This window comes from Lathamus discolor, chromosome 5 (assembly GCF_037157495.1).
Source record: "Lathamus discolor isolate bLatDis1 chromosome 5, bLatDis1.hap1, whole genome shotgun sequence".
Lineage (NCBI taxonomy): Eukaryota > Metazoa > Chordata > Aves > Psittaciformes > Psittacidae > Lathamus > Lathamus discolor.
The window spans coordinates 110,395,309-110,417,506 of record NC_088888.1 but is presented as its reverse complement, the minus strand read 5'-3'; the positions used below and the strand labels follow the sequence as shown (position 1 = coordinate 110,417,506).

General features: G+C 44.9%; 2 long non-coding RNA genes across 13 annotated transcripts in view; one reads left to right on the top strand and one right to left on the bottom strand.

The window, feature by feature from the left end:
• Positions 1-153: 153 nt before the first annotated feature.
• Positions 154-19,092, bottom strand: LOC136015667 (uncharacterized). Of its 12 annotated transcripts, none has more exons than XR_010613287.1 (9): positions 18,796-19,092; positions 16,742-16,827; positions 10,019-10,173; positions 7,794-7,848; positions 7,493-7,718; positions 6,022-6,116; positions 4,899-5,149; positions 2,824-2,965; positions 154-495 (listed from the first exon to the last, which is right to left on the bottom strand). It is a non-coding gene; the product is annotated as an uncharacterized LOC136015667 (long non-coding RNA). The 12 variants fall into 12 exon arrangements; XR_010613292.1 differs by lacking the exon at positions 154-495 and adding an exon at positions 10,671-10,914 and having other exon boundaries at positions 2,046-2,965; XR_010613296.1 differs by lacking the exon at positions 154-495 and having other exon boundaries at positions 2,046-2,965; positions 16,705-16,827.
• The window catches only part of LOC136015669 (uncharacterized), a 45,044-nt gene continuing 40,712 nt past the window's right edge, over positions 17,867-22,198 (top strand). The window contains exon 1 of the long non-coding RNA XR_010613298.1: positions 17,867-18,361. This is a non-coding gene — a long non-coding RNA (uncharacterized LOC136015669). The remainder of the gene's footprint in view (positions 18,362-22,198) is intronic.

Here is a 22,198-nt window from a genome sequence, read left to right as displayed (position 1 = left end):
CCTGGTCTAGTGGAAGGTGTCCCTGCTCGTGGCAGGGGGTTGGAACTGGATGATCTTAAGGTCCTTTCCAATCCAACCCATTCTATGATTCTAAGGTTTAGGCTGGAGACAGAGAAAGGAAGTGGCACATATGCTCCTCATATCATGGTGACATCCAGCGCTGTTTATTTTAGCAGATATTAATTGCTGGGAACTTGCTTTTTCCAACTTTACTGCTGCCCAGAAACTTAAATCAATCATATCCAGCAAAAAATCCTCTGCTCCCATGTCACCAATATTGATGTTTGTGGCAGCTGAGATTTGATCACTGGGGATCCCAAAAACGATTTTGTGGTTGTTGGGTGATTTGGAATCGAGGGTTCATGGTTGCTTCCTTCATTTTTTCTCTTTCTCTGGTCTTCCTTGGGATGGAGAAAAGGATTTCCAGTCCTGTGTCACAGTTTTTGGTTTTATTATACCTATGGTCATTCTCTGGTGGGTCCTGGGAACAGCTGGCTGGAAATCATAAAATCATGGAATTGTTTAGGTTGGAAAGGACCCTTAACATCTGCAATGTCTTTTAAATACCTCCAGGGATGGTGACTCCACCACTTCCCTGGGGAGCCTCTTCCAATGCTTGACAACCCTTTCAGTGAAGAAATTTTTCCTAACATCTTATCTAAATCTCCCCTTGCACAACTAGAAGCTGTTTCCTCTTGTCCTGTCACTTGTCACACGGGACAAGAGACCAACCTCCACCTTGCTACAACCTCCTTTCAGGTAGCTGTAGAGAGTGATAAGGTCTCCCCTGAGGCTAAACGACCTCAGTTCCCTCAGCTGCTCCTCAAAGGACTTGTGCTCCAAACCTTTCAGCAGCTTCACTGCTCTTCACTAAGCTCAAAATCCATCCCCTCTATCTCGTATCAAACAGAAGGTTTTATGATGTATGATAACTTGTAGGAGGACCAGGACAGGGTCGCAGTGTCCTTTCAAATGGTAGAGGAGAGGCAGCCACTGGTGGCTCTTGCATGGGGTGAATGCAGCTGCTGACTGCTCCCACCCAGGGATGGCTCTTCCAGGGTGTGCCATTAAGAAATGGAAATCAAAGATGATTTCTTTCCCATCCTCTGGCTTTTCCCAGAGAGGAGGTTCTGGGACATCCAATTATGACTGGGGCAGAAGGAGATGGTGGCATCTTGCCCAGCTGTTCTCTCGGCTGCATGCCTCTGCCTTGCTCTTCCCATATTCCCTTGGAAAAAACACAGTTTGCCATGGAACATGGCCTGGGGATGCTTTTTACTCTAAATGGGTCTGAACCTGCCCAGTTCTGCTGCAAAGTCCTTGGCTGCTTGCATGGGCCATTCTTTTAAAATAAAGGCACTTAAAACCTGTTCTTTCCCTCCAAAAAATAGCATTGATGTGTGGGACTCTCACTTGGTTATGTTCTGATGGGTAGAGGATGGCTGGCTTTCTTCATAAAGCAATGTTTATGATAGGAAATTAATAGGAAGTCCTCAAGTTAATTAATTCAATCAATAGGAAATGCTAGTGAACATTTGCCCTTCCCTAGGGCTGTTGAGGGGTGATCTCCATGTGAACCTTGGCTGGAGGTTGGAGCCTTCAGAGTCTGGGGCAGCCCAGACATCGGAGCAGAAGGGCTCACTGGGGAAGTGGGAACCCCAGTTTGGAAATCTGAGTTTCACATGGTGATCATTTGCTCGCAGCCAAACTGCTGGTGCAGTGAGGTGCACATCCAGCTCTCAGCAGGAGCTGGCAGCAAAGCAGTGCTTGCTTTTGGTCTGATCTGGCTGGGAGGTGGATACATGTCCTGGTGCCAAATGGGGAGAAGCTCCTTATTTCTGCAAACACAGCAGGAGGAGGAATCACTTCCAGCGATGTAAAGGGGCTGAAATGTGGCAAAAGGGGTGATGAAAAAGCACAAGATGGGTGCAGATTGTTCAGGGCCCCTATGAATCTTGACCCTCCTCTAGCACAGCCTTAGGAACAACCTGATTCACCTTCAGAGTATGTTACAGATAGCTTTGGACTTACATTCCTGCCTCATGGTGGGAATTCCTTCAGTGGAACTCCCCTGGTTCAACTTGAGCCATCTGCCAGCACTGCCTCTGGTAAAGTGGCTGCAGAGGGTAAAGAAACCACCTGGGAATCTCTTTGTTTCTTGGACTGGCTTTGCTAGCTTGAAATCAAACCTGTCCCCACGAACTGGGGCAGGGGAGGTCATGCATTGAGTTTCAGGGCAGACATAAACACTGTTATTCAGCAACGTGGGAGGATAAAGTAATGAAATAATCAGAAAGCTATTAAAAAGCATTCCAAAGTAAAGGCGGCAGGTGCTGACTGCTGCTGCACCTTCATAGCGCTCTCTACCCAGCTGTGTGCTATGGGTTTGCATAAACTCCCTGCAGGGATCACGTTTTGCTACGGTCCTGTCAAACCTTTTGAAGATGTTGTATAAAAATGATTTAAAGAAAAAGAAAAGATGTTCCTGCAAGTCGTGAGTGCCACTGGCCTCATGCTCTGCGGTCCTGTCCTGGACTTTCACCAAGTCTTGGCTGTGGCATCAGTTTGCAAAGCAGAGTGCGTGGCTTCGTGGCACACAAACACTGTTCCCTCAGCCTGGGGATTTGCTGGAGAATTACTAACGCTGGTAAAAGGGTGAGGAAATGTCAGTGCGTCTGTATTTGAAAAGTGAGTCTGAGGAGGGATCCCATGGGGACACACATGCCAGCCTCAATCAGAGGGTTTGGCCATGTATGTCAGCAGTGGGACTGAGGCCAATACTTTGCATTTCCATCACTTTCAGCATATTTTCTTTTACTTAACTGGTATTGTAGAGATTCCTTATAGTTTAAATGAGAAAATGCTGAAAAAACAAAGCCCAAGCAATTCTTTCTCTCTCTCTCAGCTTTCATTTCACTCTTCACCTTTCCTCCTAGCTGTAATTTCTGCTGGGGCTTCTGGCTTCCTAGAGAAAGGGTAAAAACAGGAAAAAAGAAAAGAAAGCAGGCATTTTAATAATAGATCAAAAATGAGATTAAGCAGTAAGTCAGCCCTCCCCTACATTCTGCTTTCTGAAAAAGCAACCAAAGAAATTGCAAATCACCTTGTAAAAGGGGAGTGAAAACAGTGAAGATCAAACCTGATGTTAAGTATAGATGAGGTGTTTATATTTAATGACTGTATAGTGCCATATAGAAAAGCTGAATTTCTGTATTTGATTAATAAAACAGTAGAGATGAACTGGAATGGGGAAAATTCAGCGACTATTGAGCTGTGAAAGTGAATGCAATTGCACCATTAGCAGGCATGGGCAGGGTTTGCTGCTTGGTACACCTGAAGGTACGTGCACATTCAGAGATGTCAGTGGTGGCTGTAGTTTGAGGTGGTTCCCAAAACCCTGGAGGCTTAATGAGATGCTGTTTGTTGTCCATCTCTGATGATTCTTTGACTCAGTTTTGACAATGTTTGGTAGAGTGGTGGGGTCTCAGAGGGAAGAGAATCAAATGGGATTTGTGCAAGATGCGTGGGTGCTGGCACAATTGAGGTGATGGAGGGAAGAGGTGATTACAGGGATGTGTTATTAGTCACTAGCCAAGCTGCACCAGGAAGAAACTTTTGGCGTGCCTCAGCCTGGGTGAGCGTTCAGCCAAAGCTTGTGCTTGATGAGACACGACTTCCCTGGAAAGGAGGCCTAACCCTGGCACTGGGCATTGAGGCCATAAACCCCAGGTCTGTTCTTGTTTGCTGTAAATCCTCTGGCTCCTTCGGGTCTTGGTTTTGGTGGGGCTGTTGCTGCAGGCCAGGTGGATGAGCGGGAGCTGACGCCTGGCATGGCCTGGGCTGCCTCACCAGCCAGTGGGGTTGCTTCCTCCAGGCTCACCCCAAAGGTCTCCAGAGTGTGGACATCATGTATGTCAGCTACGTGTGCACAAGCAGGCCCAGTTGGGAGGATGTACAAGGCTCAAGCTCCTCTTCCTTTTTGCACAGTGTCTCCATCAGAGACAGGACAGCAATGAAGAGATTTAGTCTGACCCACCCTGTGGTCCTGTTTGCACCCTTGATGAATAAAATAGGGATATGAGGTATAGCCAGTCCTCTTCAGTATTGTCTTTGTCCAACATGAGATAACCCGAACTGGGTCATGCCATGGGTATGAAAACCCACACATGCAGCTGCAGATTAGTATTCTTGCTAAATGGCCCACTTCTGAGTGCAGAAAGTGTTACAGTCCCTCTGGCTCTGTGACCACAGAGGGGAAGAGGCTGAGGAGCTACATCCATTGCAGCTGTGGGTGGGTGGTAAAGGCATGACAGGAAGAGAACACGAGCAGCAAACCCATGCTGGGTCTGGCATGTGGGGCTGTGAATGTTTGCCAAGGGCTGCCAGAGCATGAGATGAGGAAAAAGCCTGCCCGCTGGAAAGCACCGCTCGCAATTATGATTAGCATCCTCTAAGGTATTAATTTATCTTCTGTGTCACCTCCATAGTCCCAGCTCTGTACTTTCAGAGTTGGAGGAGAACCTGTTTCATTACTTGCTGGGCTGCTGCGCTTCTTGTTTTTTCCCCTAAGGATAAAAATTAGATGTGCCAGAGCTCAAACTTAAAAAAACCCAATAAATAAATCTGGTCTGGAAACAACCACTTGGAGGTAGCATGAGCCTCAACAAGAAAATGTTTGTCTTCCACCTTTTTCTGAGGCTGGCTGGGTGTAAAGTACAGGGAGAAGACAGGGCAAGGTTTGCTTTCTTTTAATTTCAGATATATTTCAAAGGCAGAACAGTTGGGAATTCTTTTTTGTTGAATTTGCTTTGCCAGGTTTGGCTGGGGAAACCCAGCTGAAACCCTTGCCTTGGTGGATGTGGGATGGAGGCAGGAATGCATTTATTCTATTTATTTACCTATTTTTACTGGTGAGGCCTTGAGGCACAACAGCAAAGCTGTGGCTGCACTGCGGGCTGCGTGCAGGCAAGAAGAGCGCTTTCCACTCCAGATCCTTTTTCCCGGCACTCACAAGATCTGCACTGAAGATACATGACTGAGTCAGCAATGCAGATGCCATCAAATGTCTGCTTTATTCCAGTGTATGAATCAGAGGAGAGAAGTGTCAGAGCCTCATATCCTGTACCTCCTGATAAAAATGCAGTTACCTCTGAGGAAACAAAACACAGTGAAATCCCATTATCCCGCCTGTAGCGAGCACCTATAACTCACTGGCACCAGCAGTGCTTATTTTATTGCAACTTTTGCAATAGCACATGTAAATTATTCTTTTAAGATCCTACATCCCGGGGGCAAAGGATGGGATTTTCTTTTAGATTTGTAGAAAAAGTGATTCAGCATGTCTATATATGCACACATGGATATATGAATATATAAATATGACTGCGTTCAGGAGCACAAGCCGTTTGTGTTAACCCCTGTTGGACCAGTAAGAGCAGCGTGTGCCACTAGTCTGGGTACTGGCTGCTTACTGTACAGGTTTTTCCAATGTACTGTGCTCTTGGGGAGGAAGGGGAATTAGCTTCATTTGACTTTCCAACCATGTGTGTACCACCAAAATCAGCTTCATTTCCAGACTTAAAATTTTACCCTTTCAGTTTGCTGTGAAAATCATATGCAGAAGTAAAGCCCTTTATCCCCAGAAGTTTTCTGCTTCTCCTTTGCAAGACTTTTCCATCCCCAACTGCTGGTTTTGAAGGCACAGACAACAGTCAGCTCAGTGACAGCATTTCCTTCTATTGTTCAATGGGGGCAGCTTCTGGCTCCCTCCATAAGGGTTATGTGTGGCCACTGGCTTTTGCATCAGCTGCCTCTTTTCTCCTGATCCCAGGGGACCATCTGCGTCCTGTTCCTGCTGCAGTCGCGCTTCTGGACCCGGTTTGGGAGGCCTTGGTGGGAGGGAATGAGACTTGCAATCATGTGCTTTATATCCCCTAAAAACAGATACAGCAGTGCAATTTTGCAAAGCTTTGGCTGTATTGTCCCCAAGGGACATTGTGGAGTTGTTAAAAAGACACTTACGCTACTGTGGTAGTGGTGGAGGCAGAGGACAATTTTCACCTAGATTCCTCTTTTGAGGGGCTTGTTTCTTCTTTGGTTTTTTTCTGCACTGGAGTCTACAGAAGTTGAGGGGATAAAAAACATTTCTGTAGTTCCCCATCCTTAGATCTGAGGGAAAACTAGTTCAAATCCACCACCCTAAGCTACATCATAAATCTTGCTGCAGAAATGTGGAACCGAGACATTAATAATTAGGAGCTTGCACAATAAAGTGCTGGAATATTTCACGCATGACACAACGTCTTTCAATCCAGCTGATGCTGTACAGAGATCTGTGTGAAAGTTCTGTGCAGCCATGTTGGAGAAGCTTTTACTCCCATTTGTGCCTTTTGAGGGCAAAGAAAATGGGAAGGAAAAATCAGGTTGTGTCCCAGACTGTTCACTAAGGCTCAAGTGTGGGAGTTTTAAGGTCCTCCCTACTATAAAAGTGCGTGTGCTGACAGGAAATGATGCAAATTAATAGTTCTCCTTTCCCTGCTTCCCATGTCTTCAAAACACTCCCATTCAGCCAAGCTGCCTCCTATCAAACTTCTAACAGAGTAAAAGACAAAAATCTTCTGGACTGTGACTGAACATGAGAAATGTTAGTCCCCAGGGGTCCATGTCCCTGAGGTCTGAGGGATGGATGATAAGAGCTTGGGGCTGTGAGATGACAAATGTAACTTCATGGTTGCTCATTCATGCTCTAGCAAAGGTGTGTTCTGGGTATCTTCCAGCAACAAAGCTGAGATATGATCAGCTCTTATATGAATATTCTTCACCTTTATTTTTTTTATTATTTATGCAGTTAAAAGTAATTGGAAGGCTGGTGGTATTTCAAACAAATGTATCCACCTAGGAAATTATGACCTTGGATTTATTCAATCAAATAATATCAAGATTAAGAGTGAAAATAGCTGAGCTTGTCAGTCATAAGGAATTATGATGCAGCCTTGGCTAAAATCCATCACCTGAAATTAGGAGACTCTGGCAGAGTATTCTTCATTCATCAGCACGAGGCATCACAGCAAGATCATTTAACTGTAATTCATCAATTTACCAGGCTACTCAATTAAGTGGGGGCTGGAGAGAGGATGAAGGGAATGATTCTGCCTGTTATAATGAATCTTTGGCCACCTGAGGACTTTTTCTGATCATTGATCTGTTGTGTTTCATGTTGCCTTGAAGGTCCAACTGGAGAAGAGCCCAGACCAGCGATGCACTGCCACTAGTGGCCCTGGTTTTTCATGTTCTCTCTGCATACTTTGTGCATGGGAATGCATTGCAGCATGCATTGAGCCATGCTGACTGTGGGAGGGGAGGGCCGGGACGCTGGCCATTAGCTGTGTACAACCAGCTGTCACGTGCAAATACAAGTTCTCACCCTGTGACTGTTAATGAGGAAATACACATAGTAGTAATCCTAAATTCTGAGTGCAAAGTAGGTTGTTACCTGAGTATAGGCTGTGTTTGCTGTTAAATTTACATAAACCTCTCAACTCCTTGTGTCTTGGCACTAGCTTGGAGAAGGAGTGCTGGTTCCTGTGCTTTTTCCTTGCTGTTTCAGGACAACCTTGTGGCTGTGAAAACTGCACGGCACTCTCATGACTGCAGGGCTTCCTGAATCTTGATGCCAAAGCAAGACTTCAAGTGGTACATCTCTCATTACTCTTCCAAACCTTATTAAAAGGAAAACAATCACAATGGTGGTGAAAAGGGAGGGCTTAATGAACTAAATGTGGTTTGCCACTGACCTGAGCCTGACTGAACCATAGTCTGAAGAGGTCCTGGAAAACCTTGGATGGACTTCTGCAAAAAAAAATATTTAAGTTAAACTTTGTGCAGCCTGAAGCAAAGGGATGGGCCTTTTCTGGTTCATCTCAGCTCTCTTCTTCCTGTGTTTTTGGACCCCAGACTTATCGGTGAAACAGTCTGGGAGCCTGGTGCAACCTCTGATTCTACTATGGGTGGCCCTGTCTGGCATCAGCTGCCTTAAACCTTGGTTAGTGTTGCTCTAGTGCTGGCTGATGCAGCCCTTCATTAGTCTTAAAAGAAGCTGGGGTAGAGATTTCTTTATGAATGTGGTATTTTATACATTTGCCTATTACTGAGTACATCCAAATAACTGACTTTTCCAGGTGGCTACACCTAAATCTTTCAGTTTCTTCACTGTGGATAGCTCACTGCTTGGGATCTCTGCTTGGATCCATAGTGGCACTCTCTTGTTTTGCCCTTATGATCATCCATCTGTGTCATTTTCTTGCAAAATGAGACTCAGACTCACCCAGGTTTCTTATCACTCCACATATATACATGTTTGCTCAACCCAATAACTTCTGAACCTTTTGGCCTGTTTCAGTCAAGCCTGACAAAGAGATACAGGACTGCAAGTGTAATTGAGGTTGCATAAGTTAATGAAAAACAGACAGTCAGGCATGAGAGACAGCCCACATACTTCCTGAGGCTTGGGGACAGGTGCAGCTCCAGTTTGCATGAGTGGATATCAGACAGCCTCTATGAGGGAGAGATCTTCCAACTCAGTCATAAAATCAACCAGAGCCAATGGCCCCCTTGTTGCCTTGGTAGGCCCCAGTCCCATGGATAGAGGTCTCTATTTGCAGTCAAACGTGTTTACAGTTTAAGTGCAGTGGTGGTTTGGGCAAAACCATCCCTAGTTAAAACTGGCTGGTGATGGAGAAACTTCAGTGGCTTGGTGCAAGGTGTAGCTGCTTGCCCACTTTCTGTGGAAACACAGCAAGAAACTTCAGCAAGTCCAGGGACTCCAGGTCATGAACTTTTCCTCCTAGCTGGCTTTCTGTCCTATTTTTCTCTTTCAACAAAAGCAATAGAAAGGAGAACTCATTTGAATTTCATAATAAAATATCTCCAAGGAGAGGAAGCAAAAAGGAACTGTAAGAGGAATAGGTGGAGATTCAAAACACATTCTTTCTCTTTTTGTCCTTTGCACATGCACACATATTATACATACATGTAGCCATATCCCTTCATAGAATCCTACAATACCAGGTTGGAAGAAACCTCAAGGGTCACCTTGTCCAACCTTTCTAGGCAAAGCATGACCTGGACTAGATGGCCCGGCACCCTGTCCAGCCAAATCTTAACAGTCTCCGATGTTGGGAAATCCACCACTTCCTTGGGGAGATTATGCAAATGGCTCCTTGTTCTCACTGGGAAAAATTTTCCTCTAGTGTCCAGCTGGAATCTCCACAGAAGTAACTTCTGCCATCGCCCCTTATCTTTCCAGTTTTTGTAAAAAACGGCGTCTCTGTCTCCTTCTCCTTATATAACGTGGAAGAACTAAATTGAAAAGGAGACAATACAAATCAGGATGAAAGGGAAAAAAAGAGGATGAGTCAGCTCTACTCCTGCCTGTCTGAACCAAAGGGAGCCTGGTGCTCATGACAGATTTTTTCCAAAAAAGATAATGCATCAGGCTAATGACAGCCTATGAGATGTGAACGCTATGACTGGGAGCACTATGAAACTTGCGGGTAGGTACTTGAATGTCACTCACTGTGCAGAATGAAATGTAAGTTGAGTCGCAACAATTTCCCTAAAGCTGTGTGTATTAACATACAAATACCAAGGAAGTCAAATCTTTGAATTTTTATCTGCTTCAGCTTGAGAGTCAAATAGGCACATTACAGAAGTGTCATCTATTTGAATCAATTGTCAGTGCTGCATTTGTGGAAAGGATGCATCTGGGTTTATTGATAACATTATTGAGGTGCTTAGAAACACAAGTGTGTTGGGTTTATTCTCCCTTTAGTAACTTATTCCTGTTTCTGGCATTTTGTTAAAATATTCTTTTAGTTCTAGACTCCTCTGGAGATCTCTGCTGAGCAGAGCATTAGTAACTCTGTACTCATAGCTTTCTTGTAAATTTAAAGGTAATTTTGTTTCCTGGAAGAAAAAACCTGAAATGGAGAAAAGAATTTAGGAATTGTGATTTACTGACCTTCTAGTGAAGAGGCTTAGCTGTTTTTGTCCTTTGTTTCCCTTGGTTAAACCACATCAGCTGAAATGCAAGTTAGTGGTCAAAACTTCCTGTCGATCTCCGTCATAGTATCACTTCACTCATTTTACTTCCTCTGCTGCTTTGCTGATCCCTGCCTGTGCAAAGAAGATACAAAATCAGTCTTACATCCACTTGAGAAGTATCTGTATATGAAGTTTCAGGTTTGGGGGCAAATATTTTAGGGTGTGGATGTCTCCTGCTATCACAGAAACACAGGGAAATTCTGCCTGGTGAAGGGACTTTGTGACTGGGATCTCTGAATTTCTGCCTTGTGCTTGGCTGGTTTTAAAAATAACCTTTTAGGAACCATGACCAACGACTTTACCATTTTACCTTTGTTTCCATCTTTATAAACAGTTCCTGCACCTAAGGAGGTGGTGGTAAGGATTAGGTTTTAAAGCTCTTTGAAGATGGCAGGTGGTGTATAACAGCTCAATGTTTATTAATGGCATGGCTTAATATGATGAGAACTTTTTACAGCTGAATTCAGATTTACCAGGTTGGAGCTTCAGCAAGTTGAAATAGCCATTGCTTCGTTGATCTTATCCCAGCTGCACTAGTTGATGACACCTGATTATCTGGCCGATCATACCTCATCCATGGGCTGCAGCAAGGAGCTCTCTCTGTTGTTAGTCCTCTAGCAAGTTCTCCTTCTGCTGGCCTCCTGCCACAGCATATGCCAAGTTTAAATCTGGTTCTGTGCTTTTGGCTTTTTTCCTTCTAAATGTTTTCAATTTTGTTGACTTTAACTGATCCCAGTGGCATCTTTTTATGATGCACTTTATTCCACTTCTTCTACTGCTTCAAGTGGTGCAATAACACTCCTAAAGTTCAACCTATTTTTAATTACAAAAAAGAAAGGAAAAAAAGGCAAAGGGTTGTACTGTTCTGTCACTGGTGAGAGAAAGGGAAAGTTTTTATTATTTAAATTTGATTGAATTTACAACTTGATATACACAGTGGTTTTAGTAGAACATTGCTGTAATTGGAAGGGCATATCATTGTTTGCTCTTGCTCTCTTGGGAGCCAGTACTAGTACTGAATAAGCACAACTATTGTCATCTGTTGGATGATCTCAAAACATTTCAGGACTGACAAGGTGAATGAGGAAGACTTGGAGAATGTCATTAGTTCTCTGCCGATGAGGAAGCTGAAGCAACTTCCTAGGGCTCAGACTGAGGTAATGATTACTGGGGACAACAATTCCTGATTGATAGCAGTGTACGTACTATGGTAGATCAAATCCCTCCCCACTCCAGCTGGAGGTACTTCCATGTTCATTCTCTGGTTTGCCCCTCTCATTGACCTCTGATTTTCTGTACTTGCACCATAAAAAGCTTCATTGCTTGGTTCTGTTGCTGACGAGATTTCAAACTGATGTGCTGTGTCAGGCTGTGTGTTTCTGTGGAGTTTGTGCATGTAGACATGAATTTATAGGGAGGGGGAGAAGGGATAGGAGGAGAACAGTGTGTATGCAGGGTTGTGCCTGTACATGGGTTAGGGTTAGGGTTAGCTCGCATCCATCTCAGCTGAGAACCACAGCCTTACTGACTTAGTTGTTATGGATCTGCTCTTAAGGAGATCTATGAATGATGACTAAATTAAAGAAGCCAGTGTCTGCACACCTGTCACCCAGCACTGAATGCATGGGTTTGCATTTTGGAAAAAACAGAAATCACTTTCTTTGGCAGACTTAGTTCTTGATTAGTTCCTTAAACTGTCTTATTCTGTATGGAATCCAAATCCCTCAGGCTGGGATCTACTTGGCTGTGGAGCTTCTCTGCGGAAAGTGACCTGGGATTTCTGGGGGATGCAGGCTCAATAGAATTGAACAGAGTGTGCAGTTCTGTTCAAAGAAAGTCAACAGGATGCTGGTGAACATCAACAAGGGCATCACCAGCAGACATGAAGATGTCATTTTCCAACTCTATTCAGTGCTTGTCAGGCCACACCTGGAATACTGTGTCCAGTTTTGGTCCCCATTGGAGAGGATCCAGAGAAGAACCACAAAGATGATCCAAGGACTGGGCACCCATTTGAGGAAAGGGTGAGAGAGCCGGGCTTGTTCAGCCTGGAGAAAAAAGTCTCAGGGGAGACCTTATCCCCATGTTCCAGTATTTAAAAGGTGGCTATACAGAAGATGGAGACTCTTTTCACAAGGAGTCCCATGGAAAAGATATGGGGTGATGGCCACAAGTTACTCCTTGGGGAGATCCCAGTTCGACATAAGAGGAAAATTATTTATCATAAGAACAGCCAGAAGTGGTAGACTCCCCAGAATTGGACACTTTTAAGCTCTGGCTGAACAGGGTACTGGGCCATCTAGTCTAAGTCATGCTTTACCTAGAAAGGTTGGACCAGATGATCCTTGAGGTCCTTTCCAACCTGGGATTCTATGACTCATTCTTGCCATCACCAGTGCCAAGAAAAGACACTGCAAATGCAAATGCCCATGGAAGCTCACAGGACTGCAATGAGTACAGTCTACATCAGCTCAGTTTGCCCCAAAACTACATCTGTGAATATACTTTCACAGCATTTGAGGCAGGACTACAATTAGCAGGAGCAGTCCTGCTCCCCTTTGCCTGCCTTTCCTTGCTGATTTTGCGCTTTCTTCATCCTGCTAACACCACACGCCACAGGCATGGCTGCGTGGGCAACTGAACTGCAGAAGTGATCTGTGTTTAAATGTTTAATGAATTAGTTCTTGCCATATTCATTTGACTGGAACATCCGCTCTTCCTTTGCATGAGAATAGAAATTAATTTTGTTTCAAGTTCTGAGAACCTGACGACATGCTGAATAGATAGAAATTGGTTCTATTTATAGGCTGTAGAATTCCTCTGTACAATAAACCAGTTTGTTTTAATTTAAACTATGTATTCAGCACATTCAGCTTAACTGTTTAACTACAAGTTTTACATACCTTTTTCCTGCATTCTAATTGTTTTTTCAATTTGTGACATAACTCCTAAGTACAATTAAAAAGTTAGACTACTCATTAAGAAACTTAATTTACCATTTTTAATATGAAATGTGTTGACTTGCATAGTTTATTAATTTTTATGATTGCCCAACCATAAAAATAGGACAGCTTTCCAGTTTAGCCAGAGGCCTGATTTATGAAGAAATATGCCTTTATTGTGCTCCACCAGCAAAAGTCAGCCTTTTGTTATGAAAAAAAAGACAAAAATGCAAAGCAAGACAGTTTAAGTCAATCAGAATTGAAGTATTTTGCTCTCTGTTTTGCATCAATAAATCCTGTAGTCACAGGAGAAAAGGTAGGACAGTTGAAAAAGGATAGGTGGGCAAGTTAGCAATAGTGTTCCTCAAGGACTGATCTCAAGACCAGTGTTAATCAGTGTATTGACTAATGATACAGCAGAAATCAATGGGATTTGGAGGTGTCACCAAAAGAAGAATAATAGGACATCCCATCAGAAAAATGAATGACTTTAGGACTATTTGCCTGTAGGCAAATGCAAGTTCTTTTTTTAATGCAAGCTCTGAGAGAAAGTTGGGGCTTCTGTCTTGGAACTGGAATGTATTAATCAATCATAGGGTAATTCTCATGTCCTGGTGATAAAGGTACATAATAGAACCACATTAGTCAACCAAGTTATTTCCACTAGTGACAAGGAAATGTGAATGCTACCACAACAGGTTTTAGTGAGGCATTGTTTAAAATGTACTATGTATTCCTTGTCCATGTAGGAGAAAGATTGATTTCAACTGTAAAAGGTGCAGGGGAGGGTGTCTGCTGGAAATTATCTGGAGAACAGTAGAGCTGGTTCACAAAAAAGGAGCCCGGATGGGAAGCCAATGACAAAAAAAGGCAGAGAAAAATTATATTCCTTCTCTAGAAATACACTGGCATAAATACCACAGAGGGGGAAGAGTTATATAAGTTAAATGACAATTCTGGCACAAGAACAAATGGCTCTGAGTAAGTTTAGGCTGGAAATGAGCAGAATGGCTTCAAACTAAGGGAGGTTCTTGAATAGCCTCCTAATGGGAATTGTGCAACTGGGGCTAAAAACCCAATTACTGTGAAGATGGAGCCTGATAAATGTATTAATGAGATTACGCAATGTGGTCGACTTCAGTATTAAGGGATCAGACTCAGGGTTTCCGTTCCTGTGCTTTTGCAAATACACTTAAGAATCCTGCAGGTATGAGAAAAAACATACAAGGTTGTAATTCTGAGAAATCTTTTCATGATGATTCAGCTTGAAGTTAGTTTCTCTGTGTCTAATGCACTAATAACTGAATTGAGTGACCTACAGAAGGAAGGAAGTATCCTTTCTGCACTGGGAAAAAGCACCAGCTGGCAACTGTTTCCCTATTTTAGTGGTCGATTTTGGCAGCAGGCCTGTACTACTTAGATATGTATTTTTTAAAAGTCAAAGCATTTTGGGTACATTATAGTAAAGTTAGGCCTTGAAATAGATTGTGCTCAAAACTATGTCAACTATTAGTTATTATTTAACTTTGTAGTGCTGCTTTTCAAAAAAACCTGCAGCACTTAATGGACACCCATGATTATTATCGATCTCACCATTCTCTTTATTGATCCCCATTTCCCCCCTTTACTGAAAGTCCCAGCTTCCTTGTCGCTTTGCTAAAATCACAATAAAGAAGACCAACTGCCTTTTTGTCAAAAGAACCTAGTTATTTTATCAAAGATGAGTGCCAAGCTATTTTAGCACAATGAATCTTTGATCTCAGGGTGCACTTTATACTGAGTATTTCTGTGCCTTTTATGTTTTGATTCAGACTCTGTTCTCAGGTCTCATCTGGAGCTGATTGCAGTGGCTTCCCTGAACGCTGCTGTCTCTAGCCCTCCTTCCTTCAGCAGAGGTATTATGTTGTAGAGGTCTCCATGATTTGGGAGAGATGTCGGCTGAAGTAGGCTATAACAATGGGATGCCGTGTGGTTACAGAAGAATATCACACATGCACATAGGCACTTTCAAACAATGGCTGTGGGACGAGGAGGTTCATTCCAGCATTTCAAGGCTTTTATTGTGGAGATTTCTGTATTTTAGTTGAGGGATTGTGTAGACTTCTTAGAAGTACTTGCTAGCGGACTTGATGTTTCAGCAGCCTGAACAGAGGGCACTGAGCAGTGGGATTGATTTCTCCCTGGCTGGGCAATTGCAGGGAGACTTTCTTGTAGCCCACACTCTCCTTGTTACCAAGGCAGCGTCTGTATTCAGTCTGGGGTCTTGACTGTGCCTAGCTCCAATCTTCAGCTTGCTTATGTGTGCTGTTTTATTTGCCTCCTCGATTCATGATGCAAATGGCAGATGGTTTTTCCCCTTTGGTTTTAAGGTCTTCCTGTTGGAGCCTTTCAGCCATTCAACCCCATCAGCTTCTCAAACTCATTCCCTTAATTACCTCGATTTTTCTTTTTGAAACTGAAAACCTTAAAGAACTGCTTTTATTTTGCTTAAACTGAACCAATTTGTGAAAAATAGGCTTGAATTGAGTGATCACAAGCAGCTTTTATTACAACATCCTCACTATTTGCAGAAAGTCTACAGACAAATCACCTCTCGTTTGTTCAGTGCCTATTTTGTATAGAATTCTGTCGGCTATTACATCCCAGACTTACAGGGCCTGCTGTTAGTATTTGTTCTTCCTTCTGTATTTGGAATTTAAGACTCTTTTATCATTCAATTCCTAGTATTATTTTTTCTCTGTCTAGTAATTTTTCAAAGCTCTCTGTACACATCCAAACCCAGCGGTGGGGTCTCCAGCAGACCTCTAACACAATCCCAGCAGACAGCCTATTACAGTCTTTCACCAAAGTGACTTTAATCCAGAACGATGGTTTTATGCATGCTATCGCTTTGGATTTCTAGCAAACACAGATGATTCACTCAGTTCACAGAAGAAACCGCAGAGCAGTGTCCCAAAAGATTATTTAAATAGAGTTTTGGAAGTGGATTTGGGGTTATCGTGGGTGGTGTGCATGCTCAGGTCTGACTCTGGTTTGGGGCTTTGAGGATGGTTTTTTTTAACCACCTGTGTACGTGCTTACCAGCCTTCTTTACTGTATGAGGACTATAATTTCTAACAGATTGGTTTTCAGATTGTTTATAGTCATGTAGGAAGAATTATCCCCAGTTTACATTGTGGTAACCGAACCCGGGCACCAATGGAACAGCTGGCTTAAGCACATAGGTCTCTGCAAGTGGAGTCTGCATTGCCCAGGTCTTCTGTCTTTTCAAGCACTGTCAGCAACCTGGCGGGTTGTCAAGGCCCCTTAAAGCGCATGGACTCAAGGGTGAGCTGAAGTGCTGGGAACTCTCAGCCTTGAGTCCAGCAGTCTGATGCAACAAAGCACATGCTTAAAATGATGCTTTTGTACTTCACCGAACTGCTTGTTTTGCAGTCACTTTTAATTTACGTTTAGACAGTGCTGAATGCTTAATTAAATAAAAGTGCTTTTAATAGACAAGAGTGTAGTGCCCAAGCTATGCTGCAGTTACAGTATGTAGGTGTTTTGGGATTGTGCTATATACAAATGAAATGATTCTTTAACTCCTGTTTAAATACAGTTCAAACTACAGAATATTTAGTAGAACAAAATAAGCTGTTGCTTGCCAGCTTTTTCATACCAGTGGTTACCAGATGCTTCTCTGTTTATAAGCTCACCATCTGTTCCAAGGTGGAGTTTGGGGGTAGTCTAGGTATTTGCATGTGTATTCTTTCTTGGGTATCTCTGGAAAACTTCAAAGGATCTGTTTTGAGATGAAGGGGAAGCATGGTTAGCTGTAACACTCAAGGAATTCAAGGCAACTTTACAGAAATGCAGCTGATTCCTTAGTGTAGCGGGGCTTGGAAGGGGAAGGAGCCTTAAGCAAAGAGGCAGCGCTGGTATTTTGTGCCATTATTCAGTCATTGCCAAGATCCACTTGGAGTTTTGCTTGGCTGTCACCAGACTGGATTGCTGCTTCCTGCTTTGGATTGTGTCTTTTTCTTAATAGTCACAGAAATTTCCAGGAGAATTGCAGTATGAAAGTTTTAAAATTGATTCATGTGGATGAATGTTATTTAGATGGAGACAGGTTAACTTTTTGTTTGTTTGTTGTTGTAGAATGAGAGTTAAGTCATTTTACAAGGGCCTGTAAGGACAGCACATGGGAAATTATTTGACAGAGGGGAGATTTAGATGAGGTATTAGGAAAAGATTGTTCCCTGTGAGGGTGCTGAGGCCCTGGCACAGGTTGCCCAGAGAAGCTGTGGCTGCCCCATCCCTAGCAATGTTCAAGGCCAGGCTGGACAGGGGCTTGGAGCAACCTGGTCTAGTGGAAGGTGTCCCTGCCTGTGGCAGGGGGTTGGAACTGGATGAGCTTTAAGGTCCATTCCAACCCAAACCATTCTGTGACTCATTGGCACGCATCTAGTGGTTTCCTCATGACCCAGCCCAGGAAGCACCCATAGTTCACTCTCTCTTGCAGGAATTCACATCAGGTGGCTATGGGAATGTGCGCATACCACACCTTGTTAATCCCTTCGGCATGTATCTCGCGCCCTCAGGCCTCGTTCCTAGGGTGGTTGAAGGGTAGGCTGTGGCTGCCCGGGTGAGGCGGCTCTTCATGGCGGCGCCTCGGCGAGACGGGCGAGAGCACTAGCAACGAACGTGCCCGCCTTTAGGCGGGAAAAGCGCCTCCGCTCGGCGCGCTTGCGCAGTGGCAGGCGGGCGGGCTCTCGGAGGGGAGGGAGCAGCCGCTCCGCCTCCTCCGCTATTTAAAGGGACGGAGCTGCCCTTCGGTTTGTTACCCCTCCGCAGAGCCGGGACAGGGCGGGTGGTGGCGGTGTGAGCCCATGTCGGTTTGGGTCATTCTCCGTGCTAGAGACGGAGGAGAGCTGGGGAGCTTCGGCTTTCCCCGGCAGGTTCCCGAGCTACGAACCTCCCCCTCCGTGTTGCTGCTCCCCACCCCTCATCCCTTCGGCTCGCTCCGCCGCCTGTTCGGCTATCTCCGCCCTCCTTTCGGATAAGGCCGTTAAGTTCCGCCACCACTTCGGCAACTTCCGCCGGTTAGGTCGGAAATGGCCGAAGACGTGAGAGACCCAGCGGTTTAGGAGAGAAGACCGGCCGGCTTCTCGGAACAAACCAACTGTGCCCGGACCGGGGGGGGGAGTAGGGGAGGGCGGACGGAGTGGGAGGATAAGGCAGCGGCTATGGCTCCCCCCCCAGGCACTCGCGGAGGCCGGCACAGCGGACGCCTGGACCGCGGCTCCGCCAGGAGGGTGAAGTAAGGGCGCCAAGAGGTAGGGCGGACCGTACCACGTACGGTGAGGTATGGGGGCGGTGTGGGAAAGGTGGGGAGAGCGACTCGCGGCTGTAACACACATCGCACGCGCACCCCCGGGGGAGTCCGCGGGGCCGGGTGAGTGACGGGAGTGGTACAGTCCGGGGGAAGCCCTCCCGAGACGGGAGGGGTGCTCGGCTTGTGCGTCCCTGAGGGGCAGGCTTGGGGGTGGTGCGGGGTCCCTCAGGGCTAGGGACACAGCGCGATGGTCCCTCGCAGTGCTAGAGGCGTTTCGGGTGCCTCACAGGGCGAGGGACACCGCGGCGGGGTCCCCACAAGGCTGGGGACCCTCATGGCGGGAGGGTTGCGATGGCACCCGGCGCCCGGGACCTGCTGATGAGCTCCAGCCTCTCCGCCTGGCCCCTACCCTCCCTCCCGCCCCGCTGAACTCACTCTGCGAGGGGCTGGGGCGCGCCGGCCCGAGCCCCCTACTATCCCCCTGCGGCACCTCTTGCGCTTCAGCGGTTCGCTGCGTCCCCCGTGGCCGGCACGGTCCCGTCCCTCGCCCTGAGGCAGGTATCGGTGAGGGGGCTTGAGGCCTAGTGCCCGGTCCGGTTTCGGCAGCGTTGACCCCGGCGCGCTTTTGGCCGGCTCGCAGGGCTGTCCCGTGGCTTGGAAACTTGACAAAGCCTGCGGCAGCGCTCTCCCTTCGCACCGGAGCGGGGCGTGCTCCCTGTTGCGCTCGCTGGGGTTTCGCCTTACGAGATGGCGAGGGTAGAAACGACGCGGCTGTTGTCTACTCAGCGTTCCTGGTACGCCTGTATTGCGCTCCTGTGAATTGTTTGCTGAAGTTGAGTTTCGTGTTGTTTTATTTTTCCAGCTGTTTTCCCCATATGAGGTCTCTTATTGCTTAAAAGCATTGGGGTCTTTCCTCAGTCAAATGTTTTACCACTGCGGGACTAATACGTTGCTTCTGGCTGCCTAACACCCTGTTATAATGGTCCCAAACCAAACAATTTGGAGCCCTGAGGAGCTGGAAATGGTTAAAATGGTATTAAGGATTCACAAAGATACTGAGAAGCGCTCCAGATGTGCTGTGCTGTTGCTGTGTGTGTTAGAATCTGAACATTCAGTGTCTCAGCGAGTAGTTTCTGATCTCTTTTCATGTGTGTGCCTGATAAATTGTGTGCGTTGATATCTCAGTGTGATAGCTTGGCTTTAAAATGTCTGGGTTCCTGTGCTGCAAGTCTAACATCTGTATGAAGAAGATTAAATAAGTTTGTTTCCTGAAAGGAGTGTCACATGTAGGTGGTTATCTTAAAGATATTTATGTTTTCATGGAGAAATATATTATGTTTACGACAGCAGGGTTCTTGAAATGTCGGGTGTGTTTTATACATTGTTGGGCTTTATCAAGCAATGAGTAGTTAAGCTAGTTTCTGTGCAGAAGAAGCATCAGAAATGAACCACAGTCTGATTATGTGGTGATGGAGAGAGAGAAGTGCTCTCCTCTGAGTCCCTTAACTTCATGTACCATCTGAGAGTCCAGTTATTATATGCAGCTTTATCTTTGTTCACTCATGGCTTTGGGAGACCTCTTTTTAGTTTTTAAATCCAGAAACAGGAGTTTGCATTAGTTCAGCTCTGTGTTACGAGATTCTGGAGCAGGGGTAATTGACTGTCTTCATTTGAGCATGGTACAGCTGAATTCTTCTGGCAGCTCAGCTGTGGTACAGTCCTTCAGCTTCTTGATATTGTTTTGCAGAAAGGAAGTCCAAAATAGTTTTCTGAAATTCTCTTAATTCTTCAAGTGGAGACTGTTAGCTCTCATGTTTGTTTGCCTGTGAGGATGGCTTTTGGCAGTTGTCAAGTCAGAGCAAAAGCAGCAAATGTGTAGAACAAGAAAAACACGATTGTTGAATTGCCTTTGCTTAGACTGTTTCCAGGTGATATATGGCAAAATTGGAGGGTTGTTTTTGTGCTGTTCGGGTGGGATGGGAAAGATCATCTTCCCTTGAATATTTGTAGCATGGACCTCTGGGACTGTTCACTGGTGAGTTGAATGTTGTTTTGGCGCATTCCCAGAGCTTGCTTGTGTATGTGGAACCAGAGCCCAGCTTCAACTTTCTTTCTGTGACTATCATGCCTTGAAATGCCAGGACACTATCATCTTAGGTTTTTAGAGTTTGTCTTTCTCTTTCTGGCTATGTGTATTTGTTATCTTTTCTTTTTCCTTTCAGTCTTTGCTGCCAGACTTTTATTCTGTGTTACCTGACTCCTATCACCTCTCCCAGCTGCCTTGCCAATTTTCCCCTGGGTATTTACCCCCTGCCCACAATGATTTCACTGGGGTGGGACATGCAGCTCACCATACATAGTACCTGTTTGAAGCCAAGATCACAGCAGTTGAATGTGAATTAGTTCCTAGTCCAGAGGCAATTTTTCTGCTTTGCAAACCTCATAAAAACACAGAATGAGAAGGGACCTCCTGATCACTGGCTCCAGATGCCTCATCAGCACATAGGTTTTCCCAGTGCTACTGTCTATACCTGTGATCTGTGTTAAAACCTCTTTTTGGGGGGGCAGGAACAGACTGAATATTTTGAAGCAGTTCCTAACTCTGGGGTTTTAGCTTGAGGTGGACTTTTTGCTGCTACTGTAGTGAATGAATCTTAGCCCAGACTGGTATTCCTATGCCTTAACCACCCAACAAACAATATATGAGGTTTTTGTTTGCTTCCTTGTAGAAAAAAAAAAAAAGTCAAGGCGTATTTAGGTAAGTGCTATTTCAGTACAGGTAGGCATATCTCTGCTAGCATGTGGCTAGGCAGCAGAGGAAGCATTCCCATGGGATTTGGAGGACACAACTGGGACTGGCAGCTTTCTCCTGTAACCCATGCTACATCGGCTGTGCTGTTTGACTAAAGCTAGTGTTACATGCTTGCAGTTCTGTGGCTGCAATTTAGACACATCCTCTAAATGTGTCTAAAGCAAAGAGCCTATAGTTTTCTTCTTGGAGAATACTTGGAAGTGCTATTTACTGGGGTTTGTTGTGGTTAAGTTTGGCTCCTGCAGTGTAGAGGCTGTTTGTCAGATGCAGATGATGGTGGTGGATGTTGCCTGAGAAGAGGTGCAAAGCTGTTTTGGTTTTTTTGTTTTTTGTTTTTGGGTTTTTTTGGGTTTTTTTGTTTTTTTGTTTTTTTAAGGAGTATAGAAAAAGACCGAAGTGTGTACAGCTCCGTGGCTCACAGCTAATCAATCCCTGGATTGCCTGGGCGTAGAAAGCCTTGAGCACCAGCCCACCAGGTACATTGATCTTGTTATGCAGCAGCTGCAGGGCCAGTTTTGAAGTGCAAATTGAAATCCCATTTTTGTGAAATCATTGCTATTAGTTAATTGATGTCTGTTACCAGCAAGAGCAGTTTAGAGGACTGACTGATCTATCGCAAATGGATTTGAAAGGATATTTTGTAGCTTCTGCATTGACTTGCTGGACATTCCCATCAAGATTATAGTAATTTAATAGCAAGTTCCAGTAGCTTTATTTATTTTTTTTTTTTTTTTTAATTTAGTGTTTGCTGAAGAAGTTTTAAGATACCGAAGCCTTTCGTATCAGAAATGCTTAGGTTTGCTGTGCTCCCTCTGCTGGCATTTGTCCCTGCTAGCCTGGTGAGTGGACATTGGTTCATTGGTTTCTCAAGGCTATGTAGACATAACCAATAACACTACAAAGTGACCTGTCCCTCATTGATTAAAATTAACTGGAGTAGAGAAGATGGAGACTCATCCAGAACATCAATCCTCTGTTTGTCAAGTGGGAGGGAACCCTGAAACTCCAAACCATCTGTAGTCACTA